The 19,984-nt window shown below is 43.1% G+C and overlaps 1 long non-coding RNA gene across 1 annotated transcript in view; it reads left to right on the forward strand.

The window, feature by feature from the left end:
• The window catches only part of LOC116598215, a 127,271-nt gene that overhangs the window by 97,839 nt on the left and 9,448 nt on the right, over window positions 1-19,984 (forward strand). The window contains exons 8-9 of the long non-coding RNA XR_004289005.1: window positions 5,952-6,037; window positions 17,478-17,652. This is a non-coding gene — a long non-coding RNA (uncharacterized LOC116598215). The remainder of the gene's footprint in view (window positions 1-5,951; window positions 6,038-17,477; window positions 17,653-19,984) is intronic.

A 19,984-nucleotide genomic window follows, 5' to 3' on the forward strand; every position in this document is an offset into this window, starting at 1 on the left:
GAGTAAGTTCTGAAGGATGAAAGATCCGCTGGATGGAAAGGATCAATCTGTGTGGCTGGGTCCTTGCATGGAGAAGAATTGTCCAGGAGACATTTGACCATGAGCAAGGGCTGACTGCTTGCCAGGAGCTACATCCCCTGTACCTCACCCCTGCTCCACCCAGCTTTGCTGACGTTCAAGAGCCTCCTCACCTGCTCAGCAAATAGCCCAGAGGGAACAGGGCCTTGATCGGGAAGAACCGAAACAGCAGCACCTATAGGACCGGGCAGCCAGAGGAGGAAAAACAAGCAGAAGGCCCCAAACTAGCAGCTCCTTGTAAACAAGAACCACAGGAGAGGAAAGACAACTTTAATTTTTCGATGACATTTGAAAAAAATAACAATAGCTCTTAAAGAAATTCCATCTCGATATGAGAAAAAAAAAAAAAAAGGCTCGACCTCAAAAGAGGCACCCCCCCAGCTTTTTTTTTTTTAACTTTACGTGTTCCAGAGCTGAAGTGAAGGCGCTGTTGTTCTCTGCTGGGGCTCACATTGGGGTCTGTATGATCGAGAGAAAGAGAGCTTCACACAAAAAAGGAAAAACACAAAGAGATGGAAATCATTATGAGAAATTTTTAAAAAGGGTCGGAGGACAGATGCAGAGACCTAACATGTGAATAATAGGACTTCCAAAGGAGGGAAAGGGAACAGATGCAGGAATGCATTAATTCAGGAAATAATAGAGGACATTTTGCTGGGTTGGAGAAAGCCTCGAGTCTGCAAATTTGAAGCGCTCATGGAGTTTCAGACAGAACTGTTGGGAGAAGATTAAAAACAAGCAAACAAAACACGCTTGGGCATGTGGTGGAGAACTCCTGAAGTCAGGCATTAAAAAATGTGTAGGACGTCAGACATGACAACTGTGTTCCGCACAAAGGAGAAGGTCAGCGCGACCAGGGAGAAGACAGGAGATTGAGACGCATGGAACGGAGGGAGAAGGGTCCCAGCCCCAAATCTTAGCCCTCGCTGAGAGAGCCCTGCCAGGGTCGGGGGGAGGCTGGGAGCTGCTGTGCCGACACCCAGGGCTACTTCACCCTTCGAGATTTATCCCGAAATACTTCGGGAAGGACTGTAAGCTGACAAAATGCAGATCAGAACAGAGTTTCCAGTGGGACACAAGATGGCGAGGAAACCGTGTGACTGTGAGTCTCGGTCTCTACAGACATGCACGTGCGTATGTGCGCGTGTGTGCGTGTGTGCGCGTGCATGCACGCGCGCGTGTGTGTGTGTATGTGTGCAGTTTTCCACCGAGATACATATATTTAAGTCTGAATGGAGAATGATGGATGCCTGGGAATTTGTAAGGCCGGTGGTTAACGATGGTCATACAAATAGAAGAAACGTCCTGCAGGGAAACCTACAAATGTCTGAGAGCACTAAACTACCTCATCGGTCCTTGGGAAGGGAGACAGGAGCAAGTGGAGAAGAAAAACCTTTCTTAACCTTTTATCCGAGATACGAGCAAGGAAGAAAAAGCATTATGAAGGTAGAAAGGGCAATTAGAAAATAAAACACTCTGATGGAGAGATATAGCTGAAGCCTTGTTTTCCTATGAACCACAGAGAAAGGAGGGGTTCCGTAGAAGTGAGCAAACTTCTGTCAGTTCTGGTAGTATATAAATCTTATACTTGGGGTTCATTTGGCTGGGCTTTTTTTTTTTTTTTCCCCTTGTCATTTACTTTTGCCAGTCCTTTTGTTTGTCTGTTTTTGTTTGTATACTTTGTAAGTCTTACCTTTGGGGCCCATTTGGGCTGAGTCTTCTCTTTTTTTTTTTTTTTTTTTCCTCTTTCTCTCTCTCTCTCTCTCTCCCTATTTTTTTTTTCTTTTCTCTTTCTTTTTGGTGGGGACTCCTGATTGCTCAGAAGCTTCCAGGGTGCACCTTGCCTGGATCATGGTTGATATATTCAGCTACACATTCCCTCAGCCACCTCTCACCAAAATGACTAGGAGGAGGAACACCCAACAGAGGAAAAATTCGGAGACTGTGCCCTCTCCATCACAGCTATTGGATATGGACATAAACAGTTCAGGCTAACAAGAATCCAGGCAATGGCTAGGCTGGAGAAAGCCTTTAATGACAAAATGGAATTGATTAGGGCAGAAGTGAAAGCCACCAGGGAAGACGTTAACAATGATCTCAATGAGTTCCAATCGAATCTAAATTCTCTAACAGCTAGGGTAATGAGGCAGAAGATAGAATTAGTGATCTGGAGGACAAACCAGTAGCGAAGAAGGATCAGGAACAAACAGTTTTTGCCTGGAAAAACAGTGTTTGCCTGGAACAAACAGTTTAGAAGCCATGAAAACAGAATTAGGGAAATGAATGACACCATGACATTCCAACGTCAGAATTATTGGAATCCCTGAGGGGGAGGAGAAAGAAGGAAGACTAGAAGATACAGTTGAACAAATTCTCCACGAAAATTTTCCCAGTCCGGCAAATGGACCCAGCGTTTGTGTCCTAGAGGTAGAAAGGTCCGCCCCCAAGATCATAGAATCTAGAAAGACCTCGAGACACCTGCTTGTGAAAATGATGAATCGTAATTTTAGACAGGAGCTCTTGAAAGCAGCTAGGGCGAAGAGATTCCTTATGTACAGAGGAAAGCCCGTCAGAATAACGACAGACCTGTCCACAGAGACCTGGCAAGCCAGAAAGGGCTGGCGAGAAGTATTCAGGAAACTAAACGAAAAGAACGTGCAGCCAAGAATACTTGATCCAGCAAGACTGACATTCAAAATGAATGGAGATATAAAAATTTTTTTTTTAAATAAGGCATAAACCCTGATTTTTAGTGGGGTATTTTAATAACTGCTTTTAGTACATAAACTTTTTATTTTTGTTTACGCCTGTGTTCAATGCAGTTGGCCTGTTCATGTTTTAATGTAGGTCCTCAGGCGCCATTAGTCTGAGGAGAAGAACGTCTGTAGATGTCAATAAGATTCCAGCCAGGTCTACTTATCTTGAAAGCTGGTGATCTCTGCAGGACTCTACGGAAGGTCCCAGCCAGAGGATCCCAAGGCCCATTGAGGCAGAGGATGGCGTGGGGGCTCCTGAGGGAATGCTCAGTCACTGTGAGCAGCATGGCCTCAGTCTGGGCCTTGGGGCTGACGGGCTGGTGCCTGAGGGGAGGGCTTTGACCTTCATGCTGCAGCCCCACCCCCATGCCTCCCAGCAGTGCACTGAGGGGAGTGGGCATCCTCAAGGGAGCCCTGGGGTGCTCCCTGTCTGCCTGTCCTCAGCTTTCTTCAGTTGCGACAATGAACACTTTTCGAGCACACCGTATGCATAAGACCCTGTTCTGGGCTTTTTTTTTTTTTTTTTTCTTTTTAGGGCACTTTTTCCAGACTTCCCTCAGGTCTGGTGAGTGAGCCAAAGTTCTAGGACTTGTGTGTGGCTTCCAGACGCTTCACTGTCCAGGTTTGTCTGGCAACAGTTCGTGCTGACCCATGACTTAGTTCGCGACAGGTGGAGGCCAAAATTAGAGCTAAGTGCCAGATAGTGAGTTTTTAGGGAAGGTAGACCTACTCCATTCAGAAGGCTGTTCTCTCCCATCTCAGCTCCTTCCTTGTTTTGTCTTTAAAGTGGCCTTTCATTTCTGAAATGATAACAAGGTTTTGTTTTTTTTTTCTTCTTAACAATTTAGTTGAATAATAAAAGATTGACAGCCCTATGGCCCCCAGATAAATTAATGTATGGATGGGTGTAAGATGTATTGCTCTATGAATCCCAGTCTTTGGGGACCTTCCCGTTCTGCATGGTTTCCTTTCTATAGCTCTAAGGGCTGTCCGTGCCCCAAGGATATAACGTTTCTGCGGTTGCTTTGTACCGCTTGCACACACACCTTGGCCAGCCATGGAAGGGGTCCAGTCATTCAAGGAGCCAGATTTACTCTGGTGGGACGGGGGCCCCATCACAGTCCTGCCGTGGGAGGCCGGAAGAACACGCTACATTGTTAAGCATCGCATGCTTCCGGCCCTTTTAAAATCTCTGCTGGAGTCTGTCCCCACATGACCAACTGATGTCAAAAACCTGAATACGTGGTCCCCCACATATTCCACTTAGGAAACTCGTCATAATCCAACATCATTCTGGAAGGAAAATTGTCAGATACACATAGAGCGATGATCACTAATATGACAAAGTTGCCCTGAATCTGTCTTCAACATTCAAAAGGAAAAAGGATGAAAATTGGCAGTTATAATTTTACCAGGATCAATCCAAAGACAGACAGGTACCGTCTTCATATACATTATACTTTTATCTTCCAAAATTTCGAAAATGATTTCTGATGTTTTATCTCCATCATTTAGTGGTTAACATGGTTAGAGTTTACTCTAAACCCAAGTTGAGTTTGGAAGTTTGGCTCATTCGACATGGCGCTTTGCTTCTTTCCTCCGCAGGAGACAGCACGGTTTAGGGCATTTTGGTCTGTCTGACAGCAAGTATCTGATTTTAAATCACGACTGAAAATTACTTATTAGCTGTGTTACTTTCAGCAAGTTTGAAATCTCTCAAAGTCGAGTTTCACATCTGTAAAATGGGTATTATGGGACCAACACATAATTGTGGTGTATCTGGTGTGAAAGACTCAAGAAATGCTAGTCCTATGCTTTAAAAATCCAGTGAGACTTCCAGTTTTAATTTTAAATGAACTTTCACAAGATACCTCCTTTTCTGCTTGAATTATTTAAAAAAAAAAAGGATGAGGAGGAAGAGTTTAAATTTGCTTTTCAAGTCTGTGAAGGATTACACAAATGAGCCTGGAGTGAAACGGTTTTGTGCCAAATGTTTTGCCTACTCATACCACCAAATACCCACAAATACGAACCACAGGTGGTCCGAGCCTTAAATTCACACCACTGTCTCTTTAAACCGTGTCCTTAGCACTCTGCTTTGGCGCTGAATCACCACTGACTCAGAGGTTTATAAATACTGCTCCTTGAATCACTTGGAATTTTCTTCAGTGGTCCCCTACTTCCCTTTCTAAGTTTCAATTGGACCTGACCTGCGAAGGGAGTGATATCTGACAAGTTCACTTCCCACGTTACTGGGGCTGCTAAGTCTCTATGACGTCTGGATGCGTTTATAAGAGGGAACATTCTAAAAATAAGCTTAATATATTCTCATTCCGTGCACTATATAACTGATGTAACTTGAAGACAGTAAGCTCCCTCATCAGTTGTCGCTAACAGCTTACTAAATGTCAGAGAGAGATGGAAATGTTCTAAATCAGGACACCACCCTTAATGCTTTACCTGATAAATTAGAATGCATACATTTTTCTAGGGGGAAAAATGCTTCAGAAAGATAATGTAAGTATATAACATTCAAAAAATCTCTGTCTCATGTGGTGGAAATAGTTAAAAGGTAACACTCAGGAAAACAGCTAAGGTGCCGTGTTGAGAGCAGCCGAAATGTGATTGCTGGAACATGAAATCCTTTCAGTAAGGGATTTATTTGAGGACTCAGGGCTGAGGAATTAGAGACAGAATGTTCAAATCATCTCATGCTCTGTGCTCACTGTAATGTATGGCAGCAAAGACAATCCGAAAATCTTTCGTATTGCTTTTATATTACAAAAGCAAGTTATTTGCAGTAGCTTTATTTTCCCAGGTTTATTTAAGACTTGTTTGCTTTTTTATGTAATCATTATCTGATAGATGGTTGGGGGGGTGGGAAATGCCCAGGAGCACCCTCAAGGGCACAGGAAAGCCAGGGAGATAACATTTGGCCAGAGATAATCCACAAAAAATAAGTTGTGTCTGGCAGTGAGTGGGAGGCATCTGGAGTGAAGCTGGTCGCAGTGCTTGACGACTCGGACCTCTGTCAGCCACCCTCCAGGTGACCCAGGGTGTGAAACACGCTTGCTTGCACGCCTACTCCTACTCACGTGCTGCTCTCCTTTCCATCAGGCCCGCACCCGCCGCTCCAAAGAGGTCGTGGTTAGAGCACTGTGGATGACAAGCCTCAAAAAGGGAGAAGCCTTTCCGTGGCCCAGGTAAGAAAGGCTCACCTGGGTCCTGGGGAAGAGCCCCCTGGGCTGCTTCAAGGCCAGAGGAATCCTGAAACTGGGAATCGTGAGACACACTTGAGATGTTTGTTTGTTTTTCTGGAAGGCCTGCAGTCACCCTGAAAATCGAACACATTGTAGAACAGACATATGTACGCTGGGTGGTGGCAGGAGTGACGGACTCCGCGTCATGGCCTTCTGGAAAAACCTCCCAGCTCACCACTGTACTGTTCAAGATGGCTCTGTCCCTCACTGTGCTGTTGAATATCTCAGGGGTGTCCACACATGCTCCAGACCAGCAAAAAAATTCAAAATCAGATATTGTCCTCACAGAAAATCTTTGTTGGCATTTTTACGGTAGCCAGAGAGGTCACCCCGTGATTGCAAAAAAAGCAGAGTGATCCAAAAATCCAGCATTTGTAAGGAAGCAATTGGTTTGCAAGGAGACAGAGTGTTTCCTTATAGTTCATCAGATTAAAAGTCATAATTATGTGCCAGTGGATTGTGTTTGATTGGAAGGTGATAATCTACAGGACCCTGCAGATTCCAGGTCCTACGGACCTCTTCCATCTGGACTAATCAGAGGACGGATCTTAGGATTTGGCATCGGAGTGAGTTTGCAATCCTAAGTGACAGCCCTAAAGGCCACAGATTTTTTGATCATCAGCTAGCGTGTATTCTCTCGACTTGATTGTTGTCTTCTGCTCAAGTGAAGTCATTATTGCCGCTGAAGGCATTTACTTACCAGTCAAATATTTACTCTTCAAAACAAAGGAGTGCCTCCAAGTTGGGGCAATAGGAGCTGACTTGAATCAGTTGAAAACTGCATGAGCTAAGGCCACCTTGCTGAAGGGGACCAGAAAAAAAAAAAAGAATTCTCAAAGGAATCGTTCTGGCTCTCAAGAAGGAGATGAGCTGTGAATGATTTTTTTTTTTTTTTTTTTTTTTTTTTTTTGCAAAAAATGTTCTCTCTAATCTTCGCAATTCTAGGGAAGGTGATACTGGAATGAGTTTCAAACCCTTCCTCCCAGAAATGGACAAAATTTAATACCAGAACCAAGTCCTCCATGCTGAAAGCGAGATGTCGCCCAGAGAGGATTATCTGATCTGTAAAGTCAAGGAGAGATAAGATCAAAAGATCTCCCTGGGGGGCACGTGGGTGGCTCAGTGGGTTGGGCCGCTGCCTTCAGCTCAGGTCATGATCTCGGGGTCCTGGGATCGAGTCCCACATTGGGCTCTCTGCTCAGCAGGGAGCCTGCTTCCTCCTCTCTCTCTGCCTGCCTCTCTGCCTACTTGTGATCTCTGTCTGTCAAATAAATGGATAAAATCTTTAAAAAAAAAAAAAAAAGAGAGATCTCCCTGGAAGCCGGTGGTTCTCCCCCCCGGAGGCGGTCCTGACCGCAGGAAGCACCGCAGGTCTTGGCAGATCTCTCCAGCAACCCCGGAGAAGGAGGGTGAGAGCGAGAGGCAAAGCTGAGCAACCTCCGGGACAGAGGTGGCAGGACCCGGGCAGAAAAGCAAACCGGGGGGGATAATGGAAAACCTCACAGCGACTCCGCTAGCGGCCTCCTCGTCTTCTCGACGGCAGCCCCCATCCCTTCTGCCACGGAGAAGGAACCTTCCTAAGTTGGAGAAGAAGGCAGGACCCTCAACCCCCTCCTGAAAGGGCAAAAATGACCATGAGAAAGAGGAAGACCACTCCCGTGAGGACACTTTGTCTATAGGAATGAACCACGGCATGTAGTCACGTCAGAGCACTGAGGGGATTCTGCCAGATCTGTTTTCTCTCATCCAGAATTTTCTCCACCGGACCGCTTCCTCCTGATGGATCAAAGTGCACTCCCCAATTAGAGATATTTGGGACACTCTGCGTAGAGGGACATCCATCACAGTGACAAGTCACTCTCCCAGTTCGGTGGGTAAAAGCCCCAGGGAAGATCTCAGAGAAAGCTGTGTCCATCGTCTGTACTTGGAGACTGAACAAAAAAAAACGAGTGTAAACTATCTGCCGTGATTTCAGCGAAGAGTGGAAACACAACTTCCATGACACACCTCCGTTCCCTCCCTTCCTCAACCACGTGTGACCCCATTCTCTTCCCACCCTCGTGAGGCTGCAGAACAATCCAGCTCATAACCTTATCCAACACCCAGCACTCTGGTTATCTACGCGAAGATTAAAAATCAAAACAAAACAAAACCAGACTGGAGTCAGACATCTTCTCTGCAACATTCAATGCCAGAAGTAAAGGGAATCCATCATTTTTTTTATGTCTCCTTTTTTACCTTTATTAAGTTTTTAATTTTAATTCCAGGTACAGTTTATGTACAGTGTTCTATTAATTTCAGGTGTACAATAGAATGATTCAACAATTCTATACATTACTCAGTGCTCTTCTTCTTTTTTTTTTTTTTATTAACACATAATGTATTATTTACCCCAGGGGTACAGGTCTGTGAGTCATCAGGCTTACACACTTCACAGCACTCACCATAGCACATACCCTCCCCAGTGTCCATAACCCAACCACCCTCTCCATACCCGCCCCCCACCCCCAGCAACCCTCAGTTGGTTTCCTGAGATGAAGAGTCTCTTATGGTTTGTCTCCCTCCCGCGTCCCATCTGGTTTCATTCTTCTCTCACTTCCCCCACAACCCCCACCCTGCCCCTCAGATTCTTCATATCAGTGAGATCATATGATATTTGTCTTTCTCTAGTTGACTTAGTTCGCTTAGCATGATAACCCTCTAGTTCCATCCACATTGTAATTCTTTAAAGTAGAAACAATCAATTCTAGGGGCACCTGGGTGCCTCTGTCGGTTAAAGGTCCAACTCTTGCTTTGGGCTCAGATCGTGATCTCCTGATCCATCAAGACCACCTCCCCTCCTTCCATTCCGCTCCCTCTGCCCCTCCCCCTACTCATACTGTCTCTCTCTCTCTCTCTCTGCCTAAATAAATAAATCCTGAAAAGAAAGAAATCATAAATTCTAAAACACTACTATTTTAACAATTCAGCAATCATCCAGGAAGAACTCCCAGAGGATACCAAGAAAAACCTGTGAAATGGAAAGAAATATTGTCTCTGATAAAGTCTTCATCTTAATAGCTCTCAGTCATTAGATATTATTTCATTTTAGTAACCTGAGAAAGTTTATGCCTTAGGATTTAGAAGACATCAATGGTGAGACTAAATATGGGCTTTAATCCACAAAATTACTGGAAGAAAATTAAAGAGGAAAAAACCACAAACATTGACCGTATCAAGATAGAGAACAGAAGCAGCGAAAAGACAGAAACGTGAAATAAAAGAAGTAATAAACCGATCTTATAAAAATAAATGTGAAGGAAATAATCTCATTATTAAAAGAAGCAAATTTTAATTGGGTCAGAAAACAAAATCCAACTCTACGTTGTGTGTGAAGAGATATACTCAAAAGTAACTCAGAAAAGTTAAGATAAACAGTGGAATAAAGATACATTATGTCAAAATTCACTGCAAAAAAAAAGTTAACAATGCAAACATCAAAGTAGAACTTAAGGAAAAAAACATGAAAGAGAACAGAATCATTTTTGTTAAGAAATGCAAATTCACAAGGAATGTTATGGGTCATAAATTGATGTGCCCAGTAACATGCCATAATGAATATCATTTAGAAGTTTAAAAATAGATTACTGCAGATGTGAAGAAATTAACGTAATTAGTGCATTCCTAAAAGATTAGGTCAATAAAAATATTCAATAATAAAATCACTTACATGTTTTCATACATGCCACATTTGTTGAGAGTACGGCTCCCTTCCACGCTGCCGTGGTATATGCACAGAATCTTACTGAGTGTTGGACGGTAACAGAAGTCTGGACAATTTCAAACCACTGAAATGGTACAGCCCCTATCTGACCATAATGCAGAAATAAATTAGAAATAATCATTAAAAGAGGTGCCTAGGCGTCCCTTGGTTAAGTGTCTGGCTTCGGCTCAGGTCATGATCTCAGGGTCTGGGGATGGATCCCCGCACTGGGCTCCCTGCTTATCAGCCAGTTGGCTTCTCCCACTCACTCCGCAGTGCACCTGCTTGTACATGCTCTCTCTCTCTCTGTGTCAAATAAATAAATAAAATCTTAACAACAACAAAAAGACTCATTGGAAAAAAAGCAAATCTCCAATTAGTTAGAAATTTTAAAAGGAAAAAAATGGAAAGAAAGAGGGGAGAGAGAGAGAGAAAAGGAAGACATGCTGTGTAAAGAAGGAACATTTGTTTACATAACTCTTGGGCCAAAGAGGAACTAAAACCTGCAACTGGAGGTATTAATTATAACATAATGTTAATTATAATATGGATATTAATTATAGTGAGACATTATATATGAAAATTTACGAGATACAATTCTAAGTCTTTTCTTAAACAAAAGCACATAATCTTACTTGCTTTCTTTAATTACTTCTCACCATTTTTCCCTCTTTATTCATCTTGAATGTCTGTTTGAAGGACTATGACAATGAGAGAAAAGATAGGAAAAAATGTAGCCAACGTGAGATACAGATAAATCACCGGAGGAATTTTTTAGCATGGCGGGACTCGATCATGTCCATCATGGCCGGCTTCGTGGGTCTCCAGGTTAGTGAGAAAATGATGTGAGGTTTTATGATCCAAGTGGTCACAGCTCTGGAAACAGACTTCCCATGTCCTAATGAAGGATGAACTTTGGAAGCAGCCAGCCATTGTTCCAATCCCTGTGACTACATGAAACGACCCACACAGAGCTCTCCCTACATACCAGCCCGTCTGAAGCACTTTTCATGTATTAATTCATTTAATCCTTACCACAAACTAATGACACAATGCAATGCCCCAATGTAAGCTTCTTTCTAAGTGCTAAATTGATTTATTACTGAAGATTGTATTCTCTGCCCTCCCCACTTCCAGTTTATAAAAATGTGTGGCCCTTTTCTAATCTTGTAATTAAGTAATCACCCAGCGAAGCATGTCATGTGATCAGTAAGCCTCCTGTTTTTCCAGAATGCCCTCTATTTTTCTAATATATCCACCATGTGTTCCTTAAAGGACCATCCCAGAACCTCTCTTGTTGTCTAAAACTATGAGAAAGAACCAAGTTTATTAAAATTATCTTCTTTAGATTTAAAGAACATCGTGTTTCCCTTCTAGGTGATGTTCAAAATTTTTCCCATGTGTGATGACAGAGATGAATCAGGGTCTTGACATGTGTTCAAATAATAGAGCTTTTCCTTTTTAACAATATACTTACAGGGAGCAAAACCAAATAAATAGAGCCAAAGAATGTTAAAGGCAGTGTTCAGTTCTGACACACTGTTGCAGCTAACCAAGGAGCCACTGCAATGTTATTTCACAATGAATCATGTTTTAATATTTCACAGAAAATTATTAAAATTAAAAATTAGATGAGTAGAGCTTAGCAATCAAAATTCGTCCTATGAAGCCTGTACAAAATCAGCCTGAGAGGTCACTGCAAACTCTCCTAGCTCTCTAAAGATAATTAGTTTCTTTTGAATAATGCTTAAAGGAAAATCGTCTTTGAGCTCTATGAGTGAGTTAATCTTCTGGGATTCTTTTTCCCCCCAAACAGGAAATTTCTCTGAAACTCTATGGGGCAAAACTACAAAAAGAAAGGGGAAAAAAGAATCCTAAGCTAATGAACAAATAAGAAATCGAAATTGCCTTGTTCATTCAACTACATTATCCCTTATTATGTCTGAGACCTACCATGCTTTAATTTTTTACCAGCTAGAAATGAGAGGAGAATGCTTTTAATAGAAGTTGGAAATGCACATATTTGGGTGTTCACCAAAGCCCGGTATGAGCACATTCTGCAGACAGTAGAGTGGATTCCGTAAAATGGACCCTCCTAAGCTAGTGAGGAGACCCTTAGAGACGGAATAAGGGTCTATCTTGCTCCAGCATTTTACCCTCCTTCATATCCCAGCATCCATTGACTATCAGTAATAAGGTACCCTGGTTAGTACATTCATTCAACATACATCCTTCGTAATGATTTCTGTTTATTATTCTTGCTACTAGTGAACTATTTGTTGTAGTGGTGGTGGCGGTGATCGTTGTATTATTGTTAATCATTGGGAAAAGAGTCGCTTCCACTCGTAGAAGGACTGCATCCTACCTAGGATCTCTTCCTGGTTACTCCCAGGGCTCCCCTTCCCTGGAGCAAGGAGCATTATTGCTATTGCTGGACAGAGCCAAACGGGCAGCTTCGAAGTCCTATAAAATAGAAAAGGCGCCATATCTTAAGAAGACAGATCGTAACCCTGAATTCAGTGTAGCAAATGGAAACCACACCCCTAGAGTCTAAAACTATGTCACTTGGATTAGAGGATCTGGCCTCCCTGTCCTCTGAGGGGCCCTCTGGAACTGAGACGCCCCGCGCACAAGTGTGGTGGGAGGCCCGACCACAAGACCAAGAGTGTTCGCCAACTTCAGCTGCCTCCAGTTGGTCTTATTCTATATCGGGATTGTGGTGTCTTTGTGGGGACCTGTGACAAATATGCTTTTCCAGAAAATTTTGCAAACACAGTCATTGAAACGATGACATATATGAGGCTGGCAGAGGAGGATGCAAATACTGGGAAGGAAATGTAGAGTTTTCTTAATAAAACGTTTTGGTTAGAACTTCCACTTCTGGCCCTGAGAGATTAATGGGCTCCAGAATTACCCTCCCACCACAGACAGCTAGAACCCTGGACCAAAAACATAACAGCAGCAGCAGCTTCAGTATTGAACCACCGGTAGCATGGCGCGGTGGTGTCTTCGAGAAGGGAGACAAGGGGTTGAGCCCTGCAGTTACCTCAGCTGTTAGCCTGGAGACAGTTTCTGGAGAACAGTGCAGGGAGGGGAGGCCAGGCAGGACCCAGAAACGTCCATGAGTTGAGGAGACAGGTTGGGCTTGGGGACGTTGAAAGGGCCAGAATTCACAGGGTAGAGCACTGGAGAAGAGGGCGATCTGCAGAGAAAGAGCACCAGAAATCTCCCTGGAGTCTGCTTGAATTGTGGGCTGAAAACCAGTCTTCACAGGCAGTGGCTGAAACTCTATGAGGCCCAAAAGGGTTAACTTCTGGAGAACAAGTAATTACCAGGCAACTTGAAGCAGGATGAGTCAGGAGCTGACACAGGACTAGGAATCAATCATTCAAGTTCCCAAAAGCCAGAGTAAAGAGATGCTGATGAATGCAGGGGGCATTCAGTCAAGGTCCCCGAGATCTCCTGCCTCTGGGATGATTTTAAATTTTAAAAACCTACTCCAGATATTTACAGTGAGGAGTTTAGAAGCAAGCCTCGACCTAATCTGCATATAGCTTAATTGTATGCTAGAGTGAAGTCCAACCCTCTTCAAAGAAATACAATAAAACCCAGCACGCAATAACATAAAGTTCACCATGTTCATCGTCCCCCCAAAATTACCATAAGAATAAACATAAGGAGCAGGAAAAAAATGCGATTCACAATGAAGAGAAAATAAGTTAATGGAAATATAACAAAAATAACAGAGATGATGGAATTAACAGGCAAGAATACTAAAATAGATGTTATAAATATCTTCAATATGTTTTAGTGTCTATAGGAAAAGATGAACATGTGAGAATTTCTAGATGGAACTTCTAGAGATGAAAAATAAAATATCTATTTTATAGGGTTAATATCAAATTAGATATTGCAGAAGGAAAGATTGGTGAACTGGATGATATAGCAAAAATTTATCCAAAATGAAACAAAGAAGAAGAAATGAGGGGGAAAATTGACCCCTGAGTGACATGGGAAGATGTCTAAGAGTGTAACACACATGTGTTTGAAGAAATGATGGCCACAGGTGTTCCAAATTTGTTCAAAACTGTAAATGCCCATACCCGAGAGTTTCAACAAACAGCAAGGTACACACACACACACACACACACACAGAAAACACCAAGGCACAACACAATCCCATTACTGAAAAACAACAACAAAAAGAAAATCCTGCAGTTACCTAAAGAAAATAAAAAGGCACCTTACATAGAATGAAACAAAATTAAGAATTTTAAAACTATGCAAGCCCCCAAAATTGTGTTAGTATCTACTGCAGTTTAACAAATCACCCCAAAACCAGCGGCTGTCCACCAGAAAGACAGATGATGTCTCACAGTTTGGGTGCATAAGGAATTTGGGACTGGCTCATTTAGGCAGCTCTTTGAAGGCATCTCACGAAATTTCTGGACTGTGGCCAGAGAGTCCACTCCCAAGGCATCAGTCTCCTGTCTGACAAGCTGATTGATGCTGACGAGTTTCTCTCTCTCCACATGGACCACTTGGTGAGAAGGCTGGAGAGCCTCGTGTCATGGCGAGCAGCTGGGTCCAGAGTGAATGGGACAAGAGACCCACGGCAAGATTTTCTGACCATATCGATAGCCGGTCCGAAAAGTGACGGACACCCTGCAGTTTCAGTCATATTCTGTTGATCACGTGGTTAGCCCTGATTCAGCGGGGGTCAAAGCTGCACAAACACGGGAGCACCAGGAGGTGAGGAACCTTGGGGGCCATCTTGGAGGCTGGCCGCCATAACCAGAGAACATTTTTTGAGTGCTTGAGAGAAAGAAAAAAGCCCCCAAACGTCAACCCAGTACTTTATATGTGACAAAATCTTTCGAAGATAAAGCCAAAATAAAGAATCTGTCAAATAAGAACTATGAGAAGTGCCACCAGTGAACTTGCACTGCAAGAAACATGAAAGAAAGTGCTGCTGACAAAAGGAAAATTGCGCCAGATGAAAACTTGATTCTACCCAAAGGAATGGAGAGTGCTGGAAATGACAAATACGTAGGTAAGTGTCGAATACATCTTTCCCCTCATTTTACGTTTACATAAAAGATAATTGACCACTTAAAACAAAAATTGACAATAATGTATTGGAGCTTATCATGCATTTAGGAATAAGAGGGTAGGACAGCAGTACACAAAGAGTGGAAGGAGAAAATGGGAATGCGCTGTTGTCCGACCTTTGTGTTATACTTGAAGGGACATGGTATTTCTTGAGTTCGCACGCTAATAAATTAAAGATGCATATTGTGGGGGCACCTGGGTGGCTCAGTGGGTTAAAGCCTCCACCTTCGACTCAGGTCATGATCCCAGAGTCCTGGGATCGAGCCCCGCATGGGGCTCCCTGCTTGGTGCAGAGAGCCTGCTTCCCCTCTCTCTCTGCCTGCCTCTCTGCCTACTTGAGATCTCTCTCTCTTTCTGTCAGATAAGTAAATAAAAATCTTTTTAAAAGTGCCTATTGTGAACATTAGAACAACTGCTGGAAAATATGTATCCGAGTAAATTTCAGAAGAGGTTTACTTGAGATAAAAAGGGATATTTCATCATAATAAAGAAGTCAATTCATCAAGAAGACAACAACAGTGTCAGGCATGTGTAGATTTGATAAAATAGAACCCTGAAAGCCGACCAAGCAGAAGTCTACAGACGATGATGGAGAAATACATAAATCCCTCATGTCTAAAGTTAAGAAGACACTGTTGGTGAGGACAGATAGCAACTTGAACTATCACATGCCGCTAGTGAGAACGTAATAAGGTACAACTGCTTTAGAAAACTAGTGGTTTCTTAAGAATGTCTCTGGGTTCAGGATGCCTGGGTGGCTCAGTTGGTTAAGGTCTGCCTTTGGCTCAGGTCATGATCCCAGGGTCCTGGGATCGGGTCCCACATCAGGCTTCCTACTCATTGGGGAGCCTGCCACTCCCCTGGCTTGTGCCCAATCTCTCTTTGACAAATAAATAAAATATTCTTTAAAAAATTTTTAAAAAATAGAAAAGAATCTCTCTGGGTTCCTGTGGCCTCACTGGCCAAGTCCAGCAGACGTAGTTAGCCGGTCGGCTAGCACCTGCCAAGGACGCTGTCACAGAGGTAACTCTACAGAAGGAGGAACACGGGAAACTCAAGACAAATCCAATCCCTAGAGGTCAAAAAAGAGATCAGTGGTTGCTTGGGACCAGGGAGGGAGGACTGGATGGGAAGAAGCATGAGGGAAGCTTTTGAGGTGGTGAGTCCGCTTCTCGAAGTTCATCCTGCTCTAAACTGAGAGCGGGCAGCTCACACTGTCGGCAGAGCGTGCTTGAGTACGATTTATTTTTAAAAAACACTTCGGCCTCATCGTGTGTCTGGTGTATGTTGTAAATACAATTTTCAAGGGTTCCTGAAATTAGTTTGTCACCTTAAATAGATCAAATAATTTCTGTGTGTCTCAGTTATTTAGCAAGGTGAAGTAAAAGTCATCCGCTTAAATTATACTAAAAATCTGAGATTTAACACACCTACGTTGCGCTCTTTGAAAAAGAGTTTTATTTAAAGATGTCTGGTTTGGGCCTGTAACTTTCAAATGTGAGTTTGCTTTTAAATAAAAGTGTTTTTCTGCTGTAAGGTGCTTACAGATACTCCCTTGTAAAATCTTAAAGGAAAGTGAAACCGGGACAGACAACTCGAAATCTACGCAATGTTCTAATCTGAGCAACAGTAACAACAAAAAAACAATAATCCTGGTAGAAAATACCAGTCCCATTAAAGCGACGTTTCATTCCTAATAAATTAAAATATGCTATTATGAGTATGGAAATCGCCCCCAAAGCTCAAGTTCTATGAGGAAGTGGAGTGAAGAAGGGCTGAGTCTCCCCATTTACAAGGAGAAAGGACAAATGCTCAGAGATCGAACGAGCCACCCCAGAGGTACTTCGGAGACAGAGCACGTGGCCAGCCTGGACAGGGGAGGGTTACAGGACGGGGAGTCAACATGCACAAGCTGTATTCTCGCACACCATGCTGTGTGCTCCTCTGTGTGCGGGTTTTGCCTTCCACGGCATTACTTGGTGGCAGTTAAACCCTGGGGAATCAAATCAAATCAAATAAATAAAGTGCTGGAGAAAATCTACATCACCAAAGAATGTGACTTTCACCGTATATGGGCACCATTCTCCAGTTTACCGATCGTGCGTAACTTACAGAAACAGGTGTCAGACTAGAGACTAGAGTGTACTTTTTTGTGTAATCTTTGAGCCCAAAAGTCATTTTTCTTGGGGAAACTTTCCCTGCCTTCTTGCCCCAGGCCAGGGCAGAACCAGCCAGGCTCACATTCCCGGAGCTGTCCATACTTTTCCCTCGTGTTTATGTCCTTGTTTATTACCTTTCCTGTTGGATTATCAGTTGTCCTTTTCCTCATTAGTGTACCCCAACACCTGCCATAGTGCCGAGGCTCAAGCGCCGGCCCAATATTGGGTGACTGAAAGAAATAATTAATTAATTATATGTTAAGACGCTCTTAAAGGAAAACCTTACTTGCCCTCAGCTATGGCAGTTATATAAACTTTACAATACTGTTCTTTTTCCTTATGCCTTTGTTTTCTTTGTATTTAAAATAAGAGATGGAAATCCCAGATTATGTATGGCTCTACCCAGTGGGTGTCAGTGACAAGGAACGGTGGGAAGACACAGGCAGAAAGATCATGAGCTTGAAAGATGAAGAGAAAAATAATTGTCCCTGCGGCTGCCAGACTTCGGTTGTAAACGATTATCAAGTGAGCCTGCTTGGAGCAAGGTAAGTCACCTGACTTCACCTGTCAAGCCCATCCTTTGGGCTGAATTAAGAAAGTCATTGAAAATAATATTATTACAACGATTTGCTTCTGCAAAATTCACTTGGTGATTTACCATCCACTTTGGTTTTCATTGTGAATGGCACTAGAGAGGATTAGACCACAACACACTTATAGCTTTGTAACGAGTAGAGGGAGAAAAGGAATCAGATTAATAAATATTGCCTTATTTTTTCCCCTCCAAAATGCTATGCCACTGTTCTTTCCTCAAAATTCTACAGAGTACTGAGGTGCCTGGCTGGCTCAGGTGAGAGAGTTTATGCGACTCTTGATCTTGGGGTTGTGAGTTCGAGCCCCACATTGGGCGTGAAGGCTACTTAGAAAAATAAAAAAAAAAAAAAGATTGTTCCAAAATTCTACAGATTATTGAGGTTTAAATTACCATAGAATTCACTGATGAGCAAACTAAGGCCCAGAGAAGCTACTTTGGGTCCTGCCTAAGGCCATCTGATGACTTTATGGAAGAGCTGGGGTTAAGAATTCAGACGGTCAGACTCCCTGTTGGGTAGGACTGAGTGAGTTTTACTTGATCGTGAGTCTCCTCTCTTTGTAGGGAGTTCTGCATGTCTTCCTTCTCTCTCCCCTTTCTAGAATTGGGTTTTGATTTCTGAAAATCTGCCATAAATCACGACAGCTCGAAATGAAAATCTGATGCTTGTTTCTGCTCTATTGCCATTTGCCGGGTTAGTTCTTCCACGTGTGGAAGGTGAAACACAGGAAGCTCATACCCAAAATGCACACAGCAAAAAACAGAGGGTGTCACGGAGGGGAGAGGTCAAAGAAGTTGTTTTGAACATATAATTTAAAGTCATAGTTAACCTAAGGCAAAGTCATGTTCCTAAATTCCAAATTTTCCATCACTCTTCAAGAGGTATTAACCTAGCCAGCTGGGGATCAGATTTTTTGCCTCCAGATGTGGCTTAAGGCTTGGGAACTTGTCCGGGGTGTTTTGTCAGACGACTGGCAAATTGAATCCAGGGAGGGCTCCTGTGCCAGGTTCCGAATTAAAGGTCCTAAAGTAACATAAACTCAGAACCGCACAGTTGGAGGCTCCGCTCCAAAGTAAGATGGACGGTGGTACCTGGATGTCTCAGCGGGTGAAGCCTCTGCCGTCAGCTCAGGTCATGATCGCAGGGTCCTGGGATCGAGCCCTGCATCGGGCATCAGGCTCTCTGCTCAGCAGGGAACCTACTTCCTCCTCTCTCTCTGCCTGCCTCTCTGCCTGCTTGTGATCATTCTCTCTCTCTGTGAAATAAATAAATAAGATCTTTAAAAAAAAAAAAAAGAATGCATTTGGAAGACGAGCGCTTCCTGGGAGGAAGGATGCCTCGTGGTTCTGAGCACGAACCCTGACCCACAAACCCACGTGTTCCAGGTCCACCTGCTGCTCAGGAGAACCTCTCTCTTTGGGCGTGTCATTTACCCTCACTGTACCTCCGTTGCCATGGCTATAAAACGAGGGTATTGAAAGCACTCCCATCACAGAGCAGTGGTAAGGGTTAAGTTAACTGGTATTTAATGCATTCGAAGTACTCCCTGAGGCCTCTAATTACCATGTCAGTGTTTGCCCAATAAATAAAAAGATCTCCCTGACAGCATTTAGGGGACTTCTGTTAAGGAAGTTCTTTCTCTATAGTTCCTGAAAGTGTAGCCTGTGGTCCTGGTTCCTCACATGGGGGTGACAGTTTGGAAAGAATGCTCCCTGTCCCACCTCGACACACAAATGAACGGAAGCCTGGCATAGAAAACCCAAAGCCTGCCTCACCGCACTTAGCCACCAAAGCTAATCTCTTAGGAAAAAATTAAAGAAAACAATCTTTCAAAATAAAACAAAAACCAGAAGGAATGAGGTCTGCACCTAAGAGATGAGTGAGGTCCTTGATCCCAGCGTTATCCCTGATGAGAAATCGGGGCATTAATTCCTGTCCCCTGAGTCTCCCAGAGGTACTTTCAGTGAAAGGTAAATTGCTTTTGCCTTAAGGCAAGTTAGCTTCACAGACAACTGAGCTCATTCAAAGAAGGTCATCTGAGCTGTCCATCCATGGGAGAGGCTCCTAGTTGACATTCACTGAATAAACACATAATAGCAAATATATATTATGCAAGCGTTTTACATTTACTTAATTTACATACAGTATATACTTTGTCAAGCATTTTTCTAAGTGCTTTACAATAATTCTATAGGTTATTACTGATCTTATCTCCACTTTATTTTTTAAGATTTTTTTTATTTACTTGAAATTGAGAGAGAAATTGAAAGAGAGAGAGAGAGAA

The sequence above is a fragment of the Mustela erminea genome, chromosome 9 (genome assembly GCF_009829155.1).
Source record: "Mustela erminea isolate mMusErm1 chromosome 9, mMusErm1.Pri, whole genome shotgun sequence".
Classification (NCBI taxonomy): Eukaryota; Metazoa; Chordata; class Mammalia; order Carnivora; family Mustelidae; genus Mustela; species Mustela erminea.